Source organism: Camelus ferus, chromosome 1 (assembly GCF_009834535.1).
Source record: "Camelus ferus isolate YT-003-E chromosome 1, BCGSAC_Cfer_1.0, whole genome shotgun sequence".
NCBI lineage: Eukaryota > Metazoa > Chordata > Mammalia > Artiodactyla > Camelidae > Camelus > Camelus ferus.
In genome coordinates this window covers 5,643,640-5,649,746 of record NC_045696.1, presented here as the reverse complement: position 1 = coordinate 5,649,746, position 6,107 = coordinate 5,643,640, and the positions used below count along the sequence as shown (strand labels likewise).

The 6,107-nt window shown below is 44.0% G+C and overlaps 1 non-coding gene across 1 annotated transcript; it reads right to left on the bottom strand.

The window, feature by feature from the left end:
- Positions 1 to 1,937: 1,937 nt before the first annotated feature.
- Positions 1,938 to 2,043, bottom strand: LOC116666884. Its single transcript, XR_004323689.1, has one exon. It is a non-coding gene; the product is annotated as a U6 spliceosomal RNA (small nuclear RNA).
- Positions 2,044 to 6,107: the final 4,064 nt, after the last annotated feature.

Here is a 6,107-nt window from a genome sequence, read left to right as displayed (position 1 = left end):
TCCCACGGCCCCCTCCTCAGGTTGGATTAATTTGCTAGAGTGACTCACAGAACTCAGGAAAACCGTTCACTTTCTGTTCACCAGATAATTATAAAAAGATGTGGTAAAGGACAGAGATGAATGTGCAGAGGAAGCGATGTGTGGGGAGGGTATGTGGGAAGGGGCAGGAGCTTCTGTGCCCTCTCTAGGCACGCCAGTCTCCCCAAACCTTCACGTGGTCACCAACCCAGAAGCTCCCCACCCTGCACTTCTGGGATTTCGTGGCGGCTCCATCCCGTAGGCGCGGTCAATCATTAACTCCATTTCCAGCCCTTGTCCCCTCTTGAGAATGTGGGGCAGGGCTGCAAGTTCTAAGCTTCTAACCACGGCTTGTTCTTTGTGGCGATCAGCTCCCATCCAGGAGCCACCCAGTCACCTCGTTAGAACAAAGGACACGCCTGTCACCCAGGGAGTGACAAGGGTTTCAGGAGTCCTGTGTCAGGAAGGGACCAGACGCTGGGACAAACGATGCTCCTGGTGCTCCTGTCACTTAGGAATTCCCAGGGTTCCAGGAGCTCCGGGCCGGGAAGCGGAGGCGGAGACCACCATACATTTTCTATTATCTCACCATTACTTTTGTTTTTCACGTCCCTCTGCCATACTTTTTGAAGTTATTTGATTTTTTTGTTTTAGTGCTTACACTAGAAAATTATCAATGTTTAAGTTAATATTTTACTGTCCCCATCTGCAGCGTAAGCCTAACTTCCCTCCTGTGCGCACCTGCGTGTAGTTAACGCGGTACAGCTATGCTGGGCTCCAGCTTCCGTTTTTGTAACCCCTCGAGGCAGCACTTGTGTACAACAGTGATGTCTGTTTAGAATTACTCACACATTTGCCACTGTCTTGCATGAGAGATCTTTTATCTCAAAATACCCTCCTTCTGCCTGAAGTCTATGTTAGAACAGGGTTAACAAACCACTATTTGAAAAACTAGGCAGCAGCTGGACGTGGCCCGTAGGCGGCAGCGTGTCTGTTTTATTGGAACGTAGTCAGGCCCGTTTACACGTCGTCTGGGCTTTTTCCTGGTGCAGCGGTGGAGCTGAGCAACGGTTATGACACAGGGTACCTGGCCCAGGCAGCCGAAAATATGTAGTATCTGGTCCTTTCCAGGAAAAGTTTGATCTTGTCACCAAACTGGGTTTGGATCCGCTTGCCCACGGCACAGCAAAGCCAACCTACTGACACCGGTTGTGATGAAGGAATGTACAGTGTTTATTTATTTGCAGGGTGCTGAGCAAGGAGAGTGGGCAGCTTGAGCTCAGAGGACCCGAACTCCCCGATGGACGGCTTTTAGGGGAGGGTTTTTATCTTATGTTTTAATTAAATATGAGGGGAGTAGGGGAGGGTTTTTAAAGGCAACATTCAGGGTGAGGGTTGCAGCTCACGGACTTCCTTCTGATTGGTAACAAGGTGGTTCTGAAAAATTTAATCATTAGCCATCTGGTTCCAACCAGTCTGGTGTCCGCTGCTGTTGGTCAGTGTATGGCCACCAGCCTCCACCTGGGTGAGGGTCTTAGTTTCTACAGAAGGACTCAAAGGTCTGCATCAGATGGTTACGTTTATTCCTTGAGGAGGAACGGGAACTCTGTTTTACTGCTGACTGTTGTTTAAACTGTTGTTACTTTCCTTGCTTGATTGCTTTTCCTTTGTTTCTGCCTGCCTTCACGTCCCTAATTAGTAACTGCTCGAGTCTGCTCTTTGGAACTCTGGGAAGGCCTAGGCGACTAAAGCCTTTTTCAATAAACAAGAAGCTGGGACATGGAGGGCCTTTTGTACCTGGGAGGGCCCCGCAGTGTCCTGCTGGGTCTCAGTCTCTGCTTTAGAATTTCCTTTGGAGAGGCTCTGATGGTGGCAAACTGTTTTCACTTCTCTGAAAATACATCTCATTCTTTTTTCCCCCGAATATGGAATGCTTCACAAGGTTCATGTCATCTTTGTGCAGGGGTGGTGCTCGTCTTCTCTGAATGGTTCTAATTTTCACGTGTGTGCTGTGGAAGTGAGCTCTCCGTTATTGTTGGTACTTTCAGAAGGTGTATGATTCTGGGGTAACAGTGCTTCTGTCAGCCTGTTAAAAATACTGGCCAGTCTCCTGCCTCCTTTGTTGCTCCTGAGAAGTGCAGTTGCTGCGCCTTTGATGATAAGCTTCTTTTTTCTTGTAGGCGCTTTTAAGATTTTCTCTTTGTGTTTGGTGCTCTGCATTTTCATTGTGATCTAGCTGGGGGTGAATTTCTTTTTATTTCTGCTTATTTCGTTTAGAGTTTATTAGGCTTTCTAAATCAACGGATTCATATTCTTTGTCAGTTCTGGAAACATTAGTCCTGCTCCATTCTTGAACTCGATCAGGACCCTGTGGGGCCCTTGAGTACCCAAGCCCCTCTGTGTCCCCTGTTTCTTATTTATAGGGAAAAAGTTTCAGTCTCCTAGACCTTCCTTGGGTTCCAAAGGGCAGATTCAAGTGGTTACTAATTAGGAAAGTGAGGAAATATAGAAACAAAGGAAAAGCAGTCAAGAACAATAGTGCAGTAATTGAGGGGGGGGCAGGGTATAGCTGTAGTGGTAGAGCACGTGCCTAGCATGCACGAGGTCCTGGGTTCCATCCCCAGCACCTCCATTAAAATAAATGAATAAATAAACCTAATTACCTTCGCCCCCAACAAAACAAAACAATAGAGCAGCAGTAAAGCAGAGCCCTAGTTCCTCCTCCAGGGGCATGCATAACAATCTGATGCACATCTTGGAGTTTTTTTTTACAGGAACTAAGGCTCCCCCCACGTGGAGGAGGGTAACTTTAGGCTGAGCACATGATTCCTGGAACATCTCTGTTACCTCCTCACCAACCAGTCAGAAAAAGTCACACCAAATTTTGCCTTTAAAAACTCTTCCCTAAGACCCATCAGGAAGTTGGAGTCTTTTGAGGACGAATGGCCCGTCCTCCTTGCTGGGCCCCGCAGCACACGTTTCTCTGCTCCAAAATGCGACATCTCGGCTTGTTTGGCCTCACGGGCATCAGGCACATGGACTTGGGTTCAACCACATTCTCTCTTCCTTCTTCTTCAGAAACAATGTGTTAAACTCTTTCTCTCTATTCGTGTCTGTGAACCTCATTCTGGTATTTTCCTTTTGCCTCGCTGAGCTTTCCTAGGGATCATTTCTTCAGCTCAGTCTTTCTACTTTCTTCAGTCTGGTCTCTTCTGCTGTTCAGCCTGTTTACTGAGTTAATTTAAATTAAAGTAGTATATGTCTTCTGAGGTTTTTGTTACATATACTGAGTAATTGTTCTTTTTATTCATATTTTTAAAAACTTTTATTTCTTGAAACATTTATTTTCTGTGTATTTTTAACTGGGGAAAAAATGCACAACATAAAAGTTGAGAATTATGTTTTGTTACTCCTGAGGACTATAGCCCGGGAAGGCAGCCTATCAGATAGCTCTGAAGGACTGTTCCAGAATAGTAAAGCAGGAGCCAGGATATATAGGAGTTTTTAGCTGGAAAAAAAAAAACAACCATGTAGTTGAACTTCAAAAGATTACTGCTAATCACAAAAAATGGGCATCTCAAGTTAATGATTTTAGTGCTTTTCTATGTATGGGAAGATGCAAGAGTCTGGGCTTTTAAAATTATTCCTTTAATATGCTTCTTAATTATCTAGGGCCTGTGTCCTGTCTTTCTCTGTCCTGAGTGCCCCTCAGGGTGCACCATCAGGGGCCCCTGCCGTGACTGATGGCTTTATGGCCACGACATCCTTTGTTTACTGAAGCTGCAGGTGACTTTCTTTGTCCCCATATACTACTACTAAAATGCAGAGTGTTTGCAAATCTGATCCTGTTGCTCCTTGCTTTCTTGTGTTTTTTCCTTACCTCTCTGGGGGAATTTCTTGAGGGCGGGGTTAAAGGTAGGTTCTTCTTGAGAAGATTTGCATTTCTACTGCCATGGGGGTACCACCAGCCTAGATCTCTTTAAACTTTAATTTTAGATTATAGAGACCAGGTAACCCAATTTCAGACTCTCCAGCAGGATGAGGGCTGCTTGTGGCTACAGAGGTTCAGAGTTAAGACAATTTTGGTAGCGCACGGCGGCTGGATGTCCCAGTTTGTGGGAAGGACCCCCTGTTGGGCACCTACTTGGGCTGACTTTGTCCTCTGGGTTTTGTCCTGAAGGCTTTTTGGATACTTAGCAAATGCCCGCTAGGCAGAAGCTGACTTCAGAGCTCTGCTTCCTTGCCACCCTGGGCACCCACTTTCCCTGGTGTTTACCAGCTGAGCAACTGATTAAAAAATATGTTTGTATAGTTAATACAGCATTTTTAGCTTTTTTACAGCAGGAGTGACAGAGTATCTTGTCTACCAGACTACAGGAAATGGATTTCTTGTTTTTATTTTAAAGCCTTTTTTTCTCCTGATTATAAAGGTATGTTCATTATAGAATATTGGGAGGAGGTGGGTGTAGCTCAGAGGCAGGGCATGTGCTTAGCATGCACGAGGTCCCAGCTTCAGTCCCCAGGACCTCCACTAAACGACAACAGCAACACAACCCAAACAAAAAAGGAAATCATAGTAGAAAAAATGCCAAGAATAAACTTAAAAATTGGCCACAATCTCATTCCTCAGAGATAAAAGGTTAGCATTTTAGTTTATTACCCTGTAACTTCCTATGCATATAATTTTAAAACAAGATGACTACAAAGTAACGGGCACAGATGATGTTTTTATTGAGTAATTCCCCACAGAAGCACTTTTAGGTAGCTCCGATTTAAAGTTATGATTTGTGCTTTTGTTGTGGGGAGGCATAAGGAAGAACCCCTTGAAAATTCCTCCATCCTCTGTAGAGTGGGGTTGGCGTCGTGAGACTGTGGTACCATGCTGGGCAGCGTTTCAGGAACGCTTTTAGTAAATGTCTCTGCATTTAGAGCTGGGCAGTTCTGTCCTTCCACGTGGGTTTGTGCATCTCCCTGTATGCGCCTCCAAGGATTCCAGCTCTCCTCCCCTCTCCTGCTCCCACTTTTGTCCTGCCTTCTCTTTCCCCCTCACTGTGGTTTTCATAAAGATCAAAGCTTATGCCAGTCGTAGTATGTATCTCATCTTTGGTTTTAAATGCAATTCTTTTTACACCACGACTTTCACTCCCTTTTGGAAGTTTATTTTACTGTTCTCAGTTTTCAAAAGTGTGTTGATATTGATGAAATACAATTCGTATTTTCTGGCAAGACAAGAAAATTCAAACATAAAAACTTTCTCTGCTGGTTGGGCCTCCCCCTCCCTTGGGTGTGTATCATACGTCTGCATTAACCAGTCTCCTGAGGAGACATTCCTTCTTAATCTCATGAAAGGTCATGACTCCTTAGAAGATAACCTTCCGTCTTAATCTGGTAAGGTGCAGTGACCCCACTGCTTTGTAGTGTAGATCTGGATTGTGTAAACTGTCAATAATACGTTTGACATATAACCTCTGTCTAAAAAACTTACATAACTGTGCTTTGACCTCTAATGGGCAGAACTGCCCTCAGAGCTTTCTGAAAGGCTGTCTCCCAGGTTGTAATCCTCAGCCTGGTTCAAATAAAATTTCCATTTCTTTCTTAGATCAACCATTATTTGCTCTTTTTGTCAAAAGTATTACACACCAACCCATAAACATGTTTGGAAATAGTATGGTCTAAATCATAAATAAGTTTCCCTTGTCAATAAATGAAGGTAAGTTAATGGATTAACACTGGGAGTACAGCCCCCTCTGTATAGTCCGAATATAAAATATTCCGGGTGTAACAAATACATTCATTAGGACTGAACAGCTCACTTGAATGGACACGAATTATACCATTATGCTTGTTTCTAAGAAGATTGACAGAAAAAGGGTCAAGGTACAGGTGTGCAACAAATATAAATAAAAAATGCTGAACCGTAGGTGTACATGAGGAAAGTGTCACCTACAAAGGCAGGACATTAGACGCCCAGTTTAGCGGAATAAGAGAACACTCAAAAATAATTTTCATAAAACCAAGCTTGGTCATCACTGCTTTTTTTAAAATTTAAATTTAAAGAGAGGCTTCTCATTATATGGGTTCCTTTCAGA